The sequence below is a fragment of the Capsicum annuum genome, chromosome 8, assembly GCF_002878395.1.
Source record: "Capsicum annuum cultivar UCD-10X-F1 chromosome 8, UCD10Xv1.1, whole genome shotgun sequence".
Taxonomy (NCBI): domain Eukaryota; kingdom Viridiplantae; phylum Streptophyta; class Magnoliopsida; order Solanales; family Solanaceae; genus Capsicum; species Capsicum annuum.
In genome coordinates this window covers 36,302,230-36,320,021 of record NC_061118.1, presented here as the reverse complement: position 1 = coordinate 36,320,021, position 17,792 = coordinate 36,302,230, and the positions used below count along the sequence as shown (strand labels likewise).

At 34.2% G+C, this 17,792-nt stretch overlaps 1 pseudogene; it reads right to left on the bottom strand.

Annotated features, from left to right (window-relative positions):
* Window positions 1–11,520: 11,520 nt before the first annotated feature.
* LOC107860789 lies at window positions 11,521–16,987 on the bottom strand (annotated as a pseudogene).
* Between the last annotated feature and the right edge of the window lie 805 nt (window positions 16,988–17,792).

Here is a 17,792-nt window from a genome sequence, read left to right as displayed (position 1 = left end):
AAAGACAATTATTAAATTAAAAAAAAATTAAATCAGTAATAGTAACATGCATTTTGGGCTGGTGGAAGAAAATAATTAAATACAATATGATTTAAATGGATAATCACATGCTTTGTGGTTGGTGGAAGAAAATAATTTAATTAAAAAGGATTTAAATAGATGATGTTGGACTGGTGGTGACACTTAATAGACCGTCATATATCATGCACTAAGTCCTCCATCAATCAGTCTGATATATCGTAGACTTTCAAGTTTATTATCGCATCGACTGATATCATTATTATGCGAAGACCATGGTGATCTATGTACACAGTTATACACCATCACTTGAATGTAGTTAAAAAATAATTAAATAAATTATAAATAAATGTGGTGTGGATTTCTACACATGTTAATGAGTGTAAACAAGTCACATAGTAATATTAAATCTTAGACAAATTAGGGAGGGTGAATTAAGAAGTGTGTGGATGGGTAGTGGTTGAATGCTCAATATCGTAAGAGTAATGTTTCTCAAAGCACAAGTATGTATTGAGGATGATAAATGTTTTACCACTATCAATTGCACACACTCTTTTGATTTAGGGGTGGTGATGAAAAAAATATGTGGAATGTGTAGGCATCAAATACAATACATATCCTATATACATACTTATTCTTTGTTTAAACATTACTCTTACGATATTGAGCATTCAACCACTACCCATCCACACACTTCTTAATTCACCCTTCCTAATTTGTCTAAGCTCTAATATGATTATGTGACTTGTTTACACTCCTTCGCATGTGTAGAAATCCACACCACATTTATTTATAATTTATTTAATTATTTTTTAACTACATCCAAGCGATGATCTATAACCTTGTACATAGATCATCGTGGTCTACGCCTAATCATGATATCAGTCGATGCGACAATAAACGTGTAAGTCTACGATAGACTATACTTATCGATGGATGACATAGTTCATGATCTACGACAGTCTATTAAGTGTCATCACCAGTCCAAGATCATCTATTTAAATCATTTTTAATATAATTGTTTTCTTCCACCGGCCCCAAAACATGTGATTATCCATTTAAATCATATTATATTTAATTATTTTCTTCCACCAGCCCTAAAACATGTTACTATTATCTATTTAAATTTTTTTTAATTTAATTATTTATTTTTTAACTACCTCCACGTGATGGTCTATAGATGTGTACATAGATCACGGTAGTCTACCCATAATTAGGATATCAGTCGATGCACTAATAAAGGTGTAAGTCTATGGTAAATCATACAAATCGATGGCTGACATAGGTCATGATCTACGACAGTCTATTTAGTGTCATCACCAGTTCAAAAGAGAAAAATTACTTTTTCAACGGTTAAAAACGGCTACTTTTGTAAGCCATCAGTGTGAACACTTTATTTTTACTTCATATATAAGGTGTACATCACTCCTTATTTTATTTCATCAACTTTATTTTAGTTTTAAAAATTTTACAATGTCGCAAGCATCTCAATCATCCAATTCTTAAAATACTCTAATTTGTCATTATGGGAATGCGGCTGTCTTGAGGACCTCACGCACGGATTCAAATTCAGGTTGCAAATTTTATAATTGTACCATTGCAAAGGTGAGGTGTGCGTGTTTTTTTTAAAAGTTAAGTTAATGGTTATGTAATTATTTTTTTCCGAGGATAATGGCGCATGCTCGTTTTCAAATGGCTTGATAAGCCATCACCTCCATCCAGTCCATCAATGTTTATTCCGGAACTCGAGACATCAAATTTTCAAGGCTTGGCAAACTTTAATCTACTACAAAGGCTCCAACAATGCGAAGAAAATAAAGATTTTCTCATGACTTTGTTCAAAGAAGCCGAAGAACAGAGGGATCACTTTAAACTATTGCTACATGACACCCAAATAGAGAGGGATCAACTAAACAAAAATTAATTTTGGCCGAAGAAAGAGAGAATGTCCTAAAATGATGTTATGTGTTATAATGCTAGTATTCGTTCTTTGAAAAAGTGTAACATGGATGCAGTGATATTGAATAAATAATAATAGTTCTACTTTTGTATAATGTTAAATACTATTTTTGATAGAACCATAGTCGATTAAACAACACTTCAACTTAAATTCGACCAGCAGGGTAATGATACACTATGCATACGGTATATGGAATATTAAGTATGCATTCTATGATATCAAGCATACAATGTACCAACTATGACCACACCCTGCATATTCAAATTCCATGCCACAAATCAGTTTGATAGAAATAGATTCTGCTCAGAATCATAACAAGTTTCGTAAAATAATAGAATAATTGTCATATCCTACCACCAGATCCTTCAAACTTCATATTTGTGAAATAAAAAAAAATTGTCATATCCTAACAACTCATCATTTAACTACAAATTAAACATCTTAGCATTTAAATGTCTTTTTCCCTAAGTTCCTCATCAACACAAGTGTTACTGTTGATTTCATCAACAATGTCCATGACCACATCTGTTTGGACAGCTTCAACTTCTTTTTTCTCAACAATTGAAGCTGCTTTTTCATTCTCACCTTCTTCTCCTTCCTTTTCAGCATGTGTATCAGCTGTTGCTTCTTCAGTTTCCTTTTCTTCCACACCTTCTTTTCTTACTTTATCTGCAGTAGCTGTTTCTTCCTCAACTTCAGCAGCTGTTTCTTCCTCAGCTTCTTCTTTTCGTTCACCTGCTGCTTCTTGCTCAACTTCTTCTTTGTTAGCTTTGTTGTTAATGCCCAGGGAAATCCGAATAGAGCATAGGATACCTTCTGCTTCTCATCAAATACTTCCTTCTGCTTCTTCACGTCACTTTTATTCTTCAGATAGTCCATGGTCAGTTGAAATGTTTCTTTGCCCCACGGATACTTCTCGAAGAAACTCAAAGAGTCGACCATTCGAATCAGTTTTGTGTCAACAACCTTCATCGAATCTTTCGCAAGCAACATAGTGTGCAAGAACCACAGTAGACAACACTTGAACTTCTGGTCCTCGTTCAACTTATTCCCTCTGATTAGGTGTAACAAGTTGACCGTCGTGATGTTTTTATTTTTTGTCACCTTAAAACAAAAATTATCCCCCTTTGCTAACACCTTCTTCATTTTTTATTCACTGGGGTATGATGAGCAGTTCAGCCCCGTGATCAAACAAAACTCTTTCAAGCCAAATTAGGCAGGCTTGTTGTTAACGCAGAACCACATCTCATGATGCATCTTATCGTTCTTAACGCGTCACAACAACAAATAATGGACCAACTTCCCATTGAACTTGAGATGTTCCGGCAGGTTTCTCAGGTGTCCAAAATAGGATCGCTTGAATCTTTTCTTCAATTCTTGGTCGACAAAAATTTGCTTAAATTCTCGATAAGCATCCATTCTTAATCTGACCGATATCTTTGCCGGGAAAGATCCGAGCTCGCCAATTATTGTTCGAAGGTCATTCCGTTCCACGAAAATGCACCTTGAAAGATATGGCACGGACAAAAAATCATTATCCCCATCATCACTATTACTCCCACTTCCCTCGCACTCTTCACTGTCACCACTTGCACTCCGCTTGGCAACATCTTCACTAGAATCGACGTAGTCGCTTAGCTCCTTTAACTCCAAATCTAATTCGGACACCGACTCTTCAATTTTCTTTATTTTTGACACTTTTTCAACTGCCCCAACTTTTCTTTTTCTACTACTACCAGTGGTATCGTCTTTCTGTTTAGGAATAACACTTTTTCTATCCATTTTCAACACAGTCTACACCTAAAGAACAAATCTCTCATTTTCAGTTCATAGACCACAAGTCTATCAACAAAAATAACTCAATGATCAAATGAAACCCCCTCCCCCCAACAAAAAAAATTTACAAACACCCCATCATTAAACAGTTCACTACACAAACATACAATAATTGAACCAAAATCGAACATGCAAAATATCAAAACACAACAATTGTTAAAATCAAACTAGTGCACCTAATCAAACTAATTAGCTATTAATATTTCAATTTTCACTATTTCAGCAATCATGTTTTAAAAGAATTTAATACGTCTGAAAATTGAAATATATCTAGGGCATTCTCATTTCATAGACCACGGGTCTACGAATAGAACCGCGGGTCTACAGACAGAAACAGGACGCTGTTCAAATAAAAATGCCAGAATAACTCTTCAAACAACAATTATACCACCATTCAACACTTCGTTGCTAAAAAAAACACGATTAAATCAAAACACCAAATTCAAAAAAAAAAATCATACATCACTACCAATCGATTAGCAAAAAAGAAAAACCATTTAAATGGATCTAGAAATGATCGAAACTCGATTTTAACTAACCTTGGAAGCAACAACGCCCCCTTAGCAGCTGCAGACGAAGAACGTACGAAAATGGCGTTTTTGGGAGAAGTTGTTTGAAAGCGGGAGTTGGGAATTGAAGAGGAGAGAGAGAGAGTTTTTTTTTTTTGGATATTGGAATAAGTGGAGGGGGTTAGGTGTATTATATTAAATTTGTAAAGTTGTATAAATGATGAATTGGTCCCTTGGCCCACGTGTGGGTCCCACTTTTTCCAATTTTTACACCCTAAAACTAAAAAATAAATCAAAAAAAAATTAAGTAGGTATTTAACAAAATAATTTTGCAAAAGTTCTTCTTTGCCAATTATTCCCTAGTCACTTGATGCTTCCTTGTTTCTTTTTTTCTTTACTGCCTAATACTTATATTGGGGTTGCTCAAGAATAATTATTCTCCAATATTTATTAGCCGTGTGGCTTTGGTTTTTGGAGCTCTCTCTAGTTTCTCTCTTCCTTCCACCTAATTAATTAATAATAATAATATACTCTTATGCTATTGCTTTTGTAATATACCTTTCCTCCCGATTTTGCAATGCTTTAAAACTATTTTCAAAATAAATGATTTTTTTTCTAAATAAGGAGATCCAACACGGTTAAAATGTAGATAAAGTGTTATTAAATATTTGTTAAATAAAAAAATATGTCATTGTTTTTTAGGTTGATTAAAAACTTAAAAATTCTGTCATATAAATTTTGATTGAGGCCTTATATATTTTTGAATACTCTTTACCGGTGCTACTATAATCTTCCCATGTATGAAAAAATTTACACTCCTAGACAGCTAGTAATTAGTATATATGTCACCAAAATAAGAACTCCACACACACACACACACCCCGCCCCCTATTTACGATTTACGAAGCACAAATTTCCAATATATTGAACCACCTATCTCCTTTGGGCATTAGAGAAAACTAATCAACGAAGGGTGATATAAGTGAGATATAAATTCCAATATGCAGGAATTATTGATAAGATGTCCTATATAGAAGAATATAACAAGCGTCATCAATGGATTCTCGTCCATGCAGCCACTAGTAGTTGTTTTTTTTTTTTTTTTCTGATTCAGAGACATCTAAATTTCCTAGCACCATAGAGAAATCTGAAGGGTTAAAGATTCAGGTCTTGAAGAAATATCTATTTATCTCTTTACTTCACAATCATATCCATATATCACTCAGCGGCAAATCACCTAGGATTTGAACTTGGAACCTCAAGATACATTTTGAACCACTTGAACCATTGAGCCGACCTCTTGCCTAAGTGTTTGGGAGATTCAAAATCCATATATTTCTATATATATAAGAAGGAAATGACCTCATATATACAATGTAATTTTTTGGCGAAGAATTTAGGCGAACACCCTCCGGAACCCTAGATCCGCCTAATATCACTAGATTAGAGTAGTTATCTCATCATGGAATCGAAGTACTAATTAGCTCATGAGTCATGGCCACTCTTTTGATTTGCAACAACAAATGCTATTCCTTGATTCCATGTAAAGGTCCTTTTGGGAACTACTTTAAAGAGAACTCTTTCTTTTTTATAACATATAGTCTTTAGTGTTTGATTTAGCACGTCAAACGACCAAAGCATTTATTTATAGGATCGATAAATTCCAAACTAATTTTATATATACTGAAAGTGTAAAAAGATTATACGTATTATCATAAGTACTGATCATTGATCAAGTTGGGGATAATTGCAACTCGATTATTCTTTTTCTTACAAAAGTAGACCAGAATTATTGCTCAAACAGAGGGTGAAAGTGTAAGGTTAAAAAGACATAATAAAGAGGAACTTTGCAAAAGCAAGGGCAACAACCAAATCTTATTTTTGGCCTTTCTTAATTTGAACCAAGTAATAAAATATCTATGGGTGAATCACTTGGTGCGAATAATTTTGGTTTCATTTTTATTCAGATTCTTTCAACCCCCAGTGGTCGTCACTAGTCACAAACTCCATTTCTGTGACTTATAATAATTGCTAGTTTTGAAAGTGTAAAAGATTACTACTTACTAGCTACAGCTACTTAAGGTAATGGTACTGATTCTAATCTTATTTGCCAAAGTAAAAGATGATATCGACTGATAGGAATATTCTTATAGTCCCATCACGTCCCATTTAATTATTTACTTTACAACAACGATTCTTTGATTTATAATTAATGGTGTACATTGTTATCTGTTAAGGCATAATTGGAGGTAATTAAACAAAACAACCTCAAGCCTATATCCTGGACCTAATCGATCATAACTCATAAGTTATAGCATGATTCAATCATATTCGGAATTGACTCTTATAATTTGGTGGCATTACTATTGTCACACCCCTTTTTCGCTCGAAGGGATCGAGTCGAAGGGTTTTTCCAATTAAAGTGACGATATTGAATAAAGATTAATTTAATCGCCACTTGGAATTGAGTTATGGTGTTCCAAGTCACTTTTTTGAATCCCTAATCAAAAGGAAATGACTCTTTATTATGGTCTGCGAAAACAGAAGACCGGGTAAGGAATTCTGTTGACCGAGGAGAAGGTGTGAAGCACCCCTCGAGTCCCGTGGTTCTAGCACGATCGCTTTTATTGACTTATCTTGACTTAAACTAGTTTGAAGAATTATGTTAAGGCCTAGATTGCTCATTTTTATTATTCTAAAAACTCATTTATTATCTTATTTTAAATAAATCGGTGAAAAGTTAGTTTTGAAAAAATATTTGTCAAGGTGCAATATTGCATCCTTGAATTTAAAATATCTCGTAAAGATGCGTATGCCGCATTCTTAATTGAGATGAACATTTTTAAATATATACTTAAAATTTGTTTAATATTAAAAACATTGATATAAAATTTTTATAACTCATAACAATTTTATATTTTAAAATACTAATTAATCTTAATAGTAAACCTAAACAATATTCAATTAAAGTATTCAATTAATTCAACGAATAATTAAGTTTTATTAATAATAATGAAATAAAAAAAATATAATAATAGTAAAAATAAAAATAATAATAAAAAAATAATATTACAAATACATAAAATCAATTTTATTTAATTACATAATTTAAATTAAATTTAAATAATCATCAAATCAAATAATCTTAAAACAAACATCACATAAACTACAAACATATAAATTATAAGAAATAAATTTTCCTTGAATCCAACATTATCAAAAACTAAACTTTTCTTTCTTAAAATAAATAAATAAAGATAAAAATAAATTAGTCACAAATTAATTAACAAAAAAGAAACATGATCTAATACATAACTGAAAAATACATAAACCTCTCTTTATCTTTTCTTTTATATCTTTAAAAAAAAATGCTAAGAATAGTTCTATATAATGGTACGACGGAAAAGAGGAAGGCTAAGCGATGCGGGTAATGGAAGGGGATGGTCGACGGGATTTTGGGGAGAGAGGGGATCAACGGCGTGGGGGAGGGAAAGATGGCGGTGTCGGCGTCGGCGCATGTGGCGCCACGGCAAATCAGGGAGGGAAGGGGTGTCGCCGGCAAGCAGCAATGGGGGAAAGGGAGGGGGAAGGCGATTCTATCGTTGATAGGGGTGGTGCTGGTGGCGGAGGAGAGGATGACGCTGGCACATGATTGGCATTTTCATGGTTTTTTCAGTGTTGATTGGTCGATTTTCGGTCAATTTCCGACGAGAAACTCGTCGAAAAATTCAAACTATGAATTTATCTCTTCTTCGTCAATCTTTAATATTTTTTTTCACTCTCTCTCGTTTCTGTTTTATGCACCATTCCAGTATGTACAGTAAAAAATGAAAAAGAGGAAAGTATGGCATGCTTTTCAATGAAAGTAAATATCTGGGTGTATATGAATTTCATAGAACAGTGTATGTCTGCATAAATTTTTTTTATTTAGCAAGACATTATTTAACATATATATTGTTCAAATTCTTAATATAAGATGATAAAAGATTCACGTAAGTAAAAAGCAAACATGCATATTGAGTAAAGTATTAAAATTATTAACATGAATTTAAACATGATTTGATTTATTATAAAATTTATATAATAAATAACACAAAATAGAATAGGAACCTCTAATAAATTAATTCAACTGATGAATAAAGCAATCTCGACACCATATATTTCAAGCAGAATACCAGAACTTCAACTTCACCCTCCTTCTCTCCTTTTTGTCTGATCTCTTTTTTATTATCTGAAGTTTTCTTCTGATTTTTTTCTCTGTTTTTATCTGATAGTCTGATGATAGTGAAAAGTACGTATTTGGGTGAATAGTCCTTTAAATAGGGGATTGTTGAGGGGGGGGGGGGGATATGGGAAGAGTAGTTTTTACTAGATAAGATTTTTGAATTTGAAAAATATTTTTTTTGAATTGAAGACAATAATAATAATAATAATAATAATAATAATAATAAATAACTATGATAATAATCATAAATAAAATAATAATAACAATAAATATAATAATAATTAATTAATTTTATATTAATCAAAACATGAGAATAATTTATAAATAGACAAAAATAAATATAACAAAATAGTATTAAAACTACTAATTTATTGGTTAAAATTTAGAATAAATAATATATTTTTATATTATTTTTAAAATTAGAATAAAAATATAAAAAAAATCTAAAAATTAACTTTATTTAGTTATTTACTTTTTAACTAAAAATTTGTTAAAATAAAAATAAAAATAAGAATCAAAATAATATATGATTAAATATATAAATATAAAATATTTAATATCGACAAACAAGTTAAAATTTAGGGAGGATCAAAAATCACGTGTCTACATTTTTGCCCCTCTGTGTGAAATCTCAGAGAGTTTTCATACAAAGAAGTAGACAAGATATGATTTTTAATCCTCCGATTATTTGAAAACTAAGAATAAAATAAACTTAAAATTGAAATAAAAGGAAAAATGTGACCGAGTCCTTGTTTTGGACATCCTACCTATCCCGGATTATAAGGGAATCAGGTCATAAGTAGTTCAAAGGTAACATAATGAGAGAAAGAGTGAGACGTGAAGTGAGATTCCGTCGAGTTTTCGGTTGACGACTTCTGCTTTTTTACATCAAATGACTAACAAAATCAAAAATGAAAAATACAAATGAAGAGTGCAATCTTTAGAATCTTGATTCAAGTCTTCATGACTTGAACTCAAAAATTCACCTTATTCTTCAGGCGGGCTCCTGGACTTCTAATCTCTTCACCCTGTTCTTCAGGCGGGCTCCTGAACTCAAAAAAAATAGTGAAAAAGAAAAATACTATCTCATTCTTCAGGAGGGTCCTGAGCATAAAAAATAACTTCTCATTCTTCAGGAGGGTCCTGAGCATAAAATAAATTTTCATTCTTCAGGAGGGTCTTGTCCCATTCTTCAGGAGGGTCCTGAGCATGAAATAAATTCTTATTCTTCAGGAGGGTCCTGAGCATAAAATAAATCCCCATTCTTCAGGAGGGTCCTGTCCCATTCTTCAGGGGGATCCTAAGCATAAAATAAATTCTTATTCTTCAGGAAGGTCCTGTCCCATTCTTCAGGAGGTTCCTAAGCATAAAATAAATTTCCATTATTCAGGAGGGTCCTATCCCATTCTTCAGGAGGGTCCTGTCCCATTCTTCAGGAGGGTCCTGAGCACAAAATAAATTCTCATTCTTCAGGAGAGTCCTGTCCCATTCTTCAGGAGAGTCCTGAGCAGAAAATAAATTCTCATTCTTCAGGAAAGTCCTGAGCATAAAATAAATTTCAGTTTTTCATGAGGGTCCTGTGCAAAAATTAAATTCCCATACAACACACATAAAATTTTTTCCCCAGTTTGTACTGTAAAAATTTACGTGTCACTGGATCTTGATATATCTTGCAAAGAGTAAAGTTTACCATGACCAATATCCAACATCGAATGTTGTAACCATGCTTATTGCGTTGACAAAAATGTGAAATCGCATCCTTTGTCTGAAAACTTTAGTGTGAAAAAGAATATCCATCTCTGTTTCAAACAAAGAAAAATTATGAGTTCTTAAGAACATGTGGTGGTTGATTTGTGGCATTTGGATTTTGAAGTGGCCGCTCTTGCACTTGTCATGCTCAACTCCTTTTCCAATCTTTGACAAATATTCACTGAATTGTCATACTTCTGACTCCGAGTTTCGACTACTGAGTCCTCAACTCAAATTATATTTCTGTTGTATGATGCTTCTGAGTTTAACTTCCAATACATCCCTTATATTTTCACGAGTTTAAAATGGTCAAATCATAATCATCTTGAGTACCTTACTTTTACTTTGAAACGTTATCTATGCATCGACCCTTTGTCTTGCTTTGTACCCTTAAAGGAGTTGGTAGCGAGTTTGTAGTCCTTTCTCACTTGACCTGATGTGAATTTGACTCAAAAAACAACAAAATTTTTTCGTTTGATGACAAGGACACAAAAAATAAAAAATTAAAATAAAACAAAAAGAAAAAGACAATAGACATCTCTTTTTCAAAACAAAGAGGAAACTTAACTGAATGTGGAAACCGATTATCGTGATTATGACATGCATTTTGAATCAAACAACCAGATCTACCCATACCAATCATTTTTCAACTTTTGCCCACTTATTGAGTTTGAAACTGAGCCATTGTTGAATTTATTCACTCTAAATTACTATCCTCCTTTGGCTTGTGACACCTCAATGGGTTTTTGCCATTGAGCCTATCTCATTTTTATCTCTTTCTCAACTCACTGTCGTCTTATGGTGCCCGAAAGGATTTTCACCAATAAAACTCTCTCATTTTCATTTTTTTTTTCAGAAAATAACACCCAAAATATGAAATACCATGTACTCATAACATATTTATCATTGACATTCTCAAAGATCGATCTGAAGGTCTTTCTTTGATTGTAACTTGACTTTTGGAAAGGGGTTAGAAAGAAAAGGCGGCATGAGGTTCGAAAATTTACATAATCATTAGGTAAAACATTCAACTTTTGGAATCGATTCTTTTTAGAAAATAAACTTTTGCCCCAGTTTTCTGGGTATTTGAATTTTCTCTTGGTTGGACCGAACCCCGGAGTAGGGCTGCCTATGTATCTTGTCATAGCAAGAATCAGGTCAAACGTAGTTCAATCTTTTAAAGTGCAAGTACAAAACATACATAATATAATTATACATGAATATCATACATAGTATCTTTTAGCTGCATCAGCATTGATTGACATTCCTTTCATTTTGCCTTCTATATCAGTCAGATATAATGCGCCATTAGGTAACACTTTCTTCACCATGAATGGTCCATGCCAATTAGGAGAAAATTTGCCTTTGGCTTCAATCTGATGAGGAAGGATGCGTCTTAGTACTAACTGACCAACTTCAAAATGTCTGTGACGCACCTTTTTGTTATTTGCTTGTGCCATTATCTTTTGGTATAGTTGTCCATGACATACTGACGTCAATCTTTTTTTATCAATCAAGCTTAATTGCTCTAAACGAGTCTTGACCCATTGGTCTTCATCAATTTTAGCTTCCACAATTACCCGAAAAGATGGAATCTCAATCTCTGCAGGTATAACTGCTTCAATTCCATACACTAACAAGTAAGGAGTTGCACCAATTGAATTTCGAACTATAGTAAGATAACCCAACAAAGCAAAAGGTAACTTTTCATGTCATTGTCGGGAACCCTGCACCATCTTGCGAAGTATTATCTTTAAATTCTTGTTGGCAGCTTCTACAGCCCCATTTTCCTTTGGGAGATAAGGAGTAGAATTTTGATGCATAATCTTATATTGTTGGCATATTTCTTACATCAAATGACTGTTGAGATTTGCAGCATTATCGGTGACAATTATCTTCGGAATGCCAAACCGACAAATGATGTTGGAGTGAATAAAATCAACTACTAATTTCTTGGTCACTGACTTGAAAGTCACTACTTCTACCCACTTTATAAAATAATCAATGGCTACCAAGATGAACCTATGTCCATTCGAGACTTTTGGTTCAATTGGTCCAATTACGTCCATTCCCCAAGCCACAAAAGGCCATGGAGCAGTCATTGTATGTAACTCGAATGGATGAGAATGTATCAAGTCTCTGTGTACTTGACATTCATGAAATTTATGAACGAAATTGATGGAATCACGCTCCATGGTTAGCCAATAATAACCTGCTCGGAGTATTTTCTTTGCCAAAACATACCCACTCATGTGTGGTCCACAAATCCCAGAATGTACTTCAGTCATGATTTTTGAAGCTTCTTTAGTATCACACACATCAGAAGTCCCAAATCAGGAGTCCTCTTATACAAGATTCCTCCATTTAAGAAAAATCCACTAGACAAACATCAAATGGTTCTCTTTTGGTTACCATTGGCATGTATAAGATATTTTCCAATCTGAATATATTCTTTGATATCATGGAACCATGGCTCCCCATCAAGTTCTTCCTCAACCAGATTGAAATATGCATATTGATCATGAATCTGTATATGCAAAGGGTCAATATAAGTTTTGTCAGGATGTTGAAGCATCGAAGATAAGGTCGCCAAAGCATCAACAATCTCATTATGAGTTCTGGGAATGTGTTTGAACTTTATTGATACAAATCATTGACAAAGATCTTGCAAACAACCTCTATATGGTAGGATTTTTGAATCACGAGTCTCCCAATCTCCTTGGATTTGGTGGACTAATAAATCTGAATCTCCTGATACCAACAGTTCTTGGGACCCCATGTCAATGGCTAATCTCAATCCCAGAATGCAAGCTTCGTATTCTGCCATATTATTGGTATAGTAGAACCGAAGTTGGGCTGTTACAGGTTAATATTGTCCTGATTCAAAAATAAGAATTGCTCCTATCCCCACTCCTTTTACATTAGCAGCTCCATCAAAGAACAACTTCCAGCCTGAATGGCAATCTTCAAAAACAAACTCATCAACATACAATACCTCTTCATCTGAAAAATAAGTCTTCAATGGTTTATACTCCTCATCAATAGGATTCTCAGCTAAATAATCTGCTAAAGCTTGAGCTTTCATTGCAGTTCGTGTCACACAGATAATATCAAACTCTGTGAGCAACATCTACCATTTCTCGAGTCTGCCTGTGGGCATAGGCTTCTGGAAAATGTACTTTAAAGGATCTATACGAGAGATGAGGTAAGTAGCATAAGATGATAAGTAATGTTTCAACTTTTGGGCTACCCAAGTTAAGGCGCAACACGTCTTCTCAAGAAGAGTGTACTTAGCCTCATAAATGGTAAACTTTTTGCTAAGGTAGTATATGGCCAGTTCTTTTTTGCATGTAACATCATGTTGACCCAATACACAGTCGAAAAAATTATCTAACACAGACATGTACAATATCAAGGGTTTACCTGGTTCTGGAGGAACCAGAATAGTTGGATTCGACAAGTACTTCTTAATTCTGTCAAATGCCTCTTGACATTCTTCAGTCCATTCAACTCTAGCATTTTTCTTCAACAACTTGAATATTGGCTCACAGTTGTCGTAAGCTGAGCAATAAATCTACTGATATAATTCAGCCTTCCAAGTAAACTCATCACCTTCATTTTGTTCTTTGGTGGAGGTAAATCTTGGATAGCTTTTACTTTTGAAGGAACTAACTCATTGCCACGTCGACTGACTATAAAACCCAAAATTTTTCCTGATGGAACTCCGAATACACAATTTGCTGGGTTAAGTTTGAGATTATACCTTCAAAGCCTTTCAAAGAATTTCTCAGATCTTTGGTATGGTCAGCCTGCTCTCTTGACTTAATGATCACGTCATCCACATAAACATCAATCTCTTTGTGCATCATGTCATGAAACATTGTGGTCATTGCCCTCATATAAGTTGCTCCAGCATTCTTTAGTCCAAAAGGCATGACTCGATAACAATATGTCCCCCATGGCGTAATAAATAATGTCTTTTCTGCATCTTCTAGATCCATAATGATCTGGTGATACCTCGCATAACAATCCACAAAAGACGCAAGATCATGTTTGGCACAATTATCCAACAAAATATGAATATTGGGAAGTGCAAAATTATCTTTCGGACTCGCCTTACTTAGATCACGATAATCAACACACATCCAAACTTTGTCGTCCTTCTTTGGAACAGGGACAGTATTTGCCAACCAAGTAGGATACTGGGCCACTCGAATGACTTTAGCCTCAAGTTGCTTCGTAATTTCCTCTTTAATTTTTACACTCATATCAGTTTTGATCTTTCTTAGCTTTTGTTTGACAGGAGGGAAAGCAGGATCAATTGGCAACTTGTGAACTACCAAATCAATGCTCAAACTAGGTATATCATCATAAGACCACGCAAAGATGTCTTTATACTCATGCAAAGCTTCAATTATAGCTTTCTTTTGTTGTGGTTGAACATGTACACTTATATTAGTCTCTCTAATATTTTCATGATCTCCTAATTGATCGCCTCAGTTTCTTCCAAATTGGGATTTGTCTTATTCTCAAACTGTTTGAAATCTTTATTTATATTCTCAAATGCTTCTCCTTTATCGTATTCAACTTCTTTATTCATTATTTCATAATTAGATTGGGTTTTTAAATCTGGTTGACAATTCTTCATGCATGTCATATCATTAGAATCGGTATAGAAAGAACTGTATGATAGAAAATAAATAAATAAAAATCAGACTCAAAATAAAATGAAGGAAAACTACGCTTTATTAAAAACATAGATAGAAAAAGTTTTAACCTAAAATACCAAGTTTAAAGTTCTGAATTACAGTCCTAGAATGATTCAAATTACAGGAGTAAAAACAAACAAACTACTAGGACTATAAGAAAAACAAACAAACTACCAATACTCCTTTATAATAGGGAGAAGAGTGGCCTCCCAATTGTTAAACTAGATATCAGGGCCGACAAACTGCACATCTGCTTTGCTAGTACCTTCCCCAATTTCAACCATATCAGCTTCAATGAACATATTCTGAAAAAGGCCAATCAACTCTGTATCATCATCATTCATTAATTCTATAGTAGGTAACTTGGAGGATCCAACAATACTGAATTTGATGAAAGACTCGTGAAGTGGCGGTATCGGCTTGGTAAGTAACCATGACTCTTTCTTACGCTTTTTAGCCTTTTTTATATCTTCAGCAGTAGGCTCGTATCCTAAACCAAAAGTACCAAAGTTCTCATAGAGGTTTACCGGATGAACTATGCCTTGCAAAAACATTCCTAGACCTTTTCCTGGATTGAAACCATGCTTTAATATTTCATTCACTACCATAATAGATGCAGAGGACAATTGTGGTCTTGCGATGAGATTCCCCTCGAGGATATGCTCACATCCACTACCTCAAAAGCTTGATAAACTAACACATTATCTGCAGTATCTTCTTCGATGGAGGAAACGAAGTAGTCTTTATACATGAATAAATCTCCTTCACCATGAACAATTATTTCTTGCCTGTCGTGTTTAAATTTGACTATTTGATGCAATGTTGATACGACTGCTTTAGCTCTATGAATCCATGGCCTTCCCAATAACATATTATATGAAGTTTCAATGTTCAGCTCTTGGAAATCCATAGCAAACTCCACAGGTCCAATTGTCAATATGAACTCTATTTTACCAATGGCATCAGTTTTTGATCCGTCAAAACCTTTGACGCATACATTATTAGGTCGGATCCTTTCCACATTAACATTTAACTTTTGAAAAGTTGACATAGGACAAATGTTAGTGCCTGATCCTCCATCAATTAAAACTCGAGTGATGATGGAATGTTCACATTTCACAGAAATGTACAGACCTTTGTTATGCTCTGCACCTTCTATAGGCAATTCATCGTCTGAGAAAGTAATTTTATTTGCTTCAAGGATCCTTCCAACAACTTTTTTCAGGTGATTCACTCTAATCTCACTGGGAACACATGCTTCATTAAGAATTTTCATTATAGCCTTGCGGTGTTCCTCTGAATGTATCAATAAAGACAACAAAGAAATATGTGCTGGTGTCTTCTTCAACTTTTCTACAACAGAATATTCTGGCAATTTCATTTTCTTTAAGAATTCTTCATCTTCTTCATCAGTGATAGGCTTCTTGACTGTCATTCGTTCTTAACCGCCTTGTTTATTCTTTCATAACTTTACTGGAGCATAACATCTTTCAGATCGAGTTAATTCCCCTACTTCATCTACATCTTCAGTCACTTCTTTCCCCTTATGCATCACTACAACGCGATCATAATTCCAAGGGACTACCTTGGTATCAACCATAGGCAGCTGTGACACTGGTTTAATAATAATAGGAGCTACAGGAGCTCCTTTTATGATTAAAAGAGGCTTATTGAATCTTCCGGGAATAATGAGTTTCAGCTTTATTTGACTTGACCCAATATTTTCTAAAATCTCTTTCCCCACCACCAAGGGAGCATTCAATGATTCGGATTTTTTTATCACTACCTCCGCTTTTGCAGGCTTTTCTTTTGTCAAATCCACAACATTTGTTGATTTTTCCAAATCAGTTTTAATTTTAATGATCGGCTTAAGGAAAATCGTAGCATCTTCACCACTGAGTATCACTTCGAGCATGTTTGTTTCATTATAATCTGGCAGCGGATTTTGATTGACATTTGGAGCATCTGGACTTTCTACCATGATCTGTTGGGTATTGATCAACTCTTGAATGGCTCATTTCAGATACCAACATTTCTCTATATCGTGCCCTGGGGCATCAGAACAGTATTCACATCTTCTGGAATAGTCCAAGTTCTTCGGAGGAGGATTCGGGATCCTTCTCTCAATTGGATTTAGAACATTCATTTTTCTCAGCCTATGAAATAAACTGGTGTAAGATATTCCAATAGGAGTGAAATTATCTTTTACCATGTTATCTCTCTTAAATTCTGCGCTAGGCCAAAAATTAAACCTAGGAGGGCCTCTTTGAACTTGCGGGGCCATTGGATGATTTTGGATTGCTGGTACACGCCACTACGGGTAAGAAGGAGTCCGAGCATAAGGTTGTACATTGTAAATAGGATATTAGGGGGATGAAACGAAATATAATGGATTCTGTGCGTATGGACCAGTCACAACAGTTGCTACATACTCTTTTTTTTTCTTTCCCCAAAACTCCCTATACCACTTTGAATTATCTGTGTTGTTGCTTTCAAAGCGGCCTGGCTGATAATCTTTCCTGACTTGATTCCATTTTCTACCATCTCTCCAACTTTGATAACTTTGACAAATGTGCTTCCAATAGTAGAGAGCAAATGATGAAAATAATCAGGCTCTTGTGCTTGCAGAAAAATATCAATTATTTCAGATTCTTTTATCGATGGTCTGACTCTTGAAGCCTGCTCTCTCCATCTGACAGCATATTCTCAAAAACTTTCGATTATCTTTTTTCTCATGTTGGCAAGCGTAGTGCGATCTGGCACTATCTCAATGTTATATTGAAATT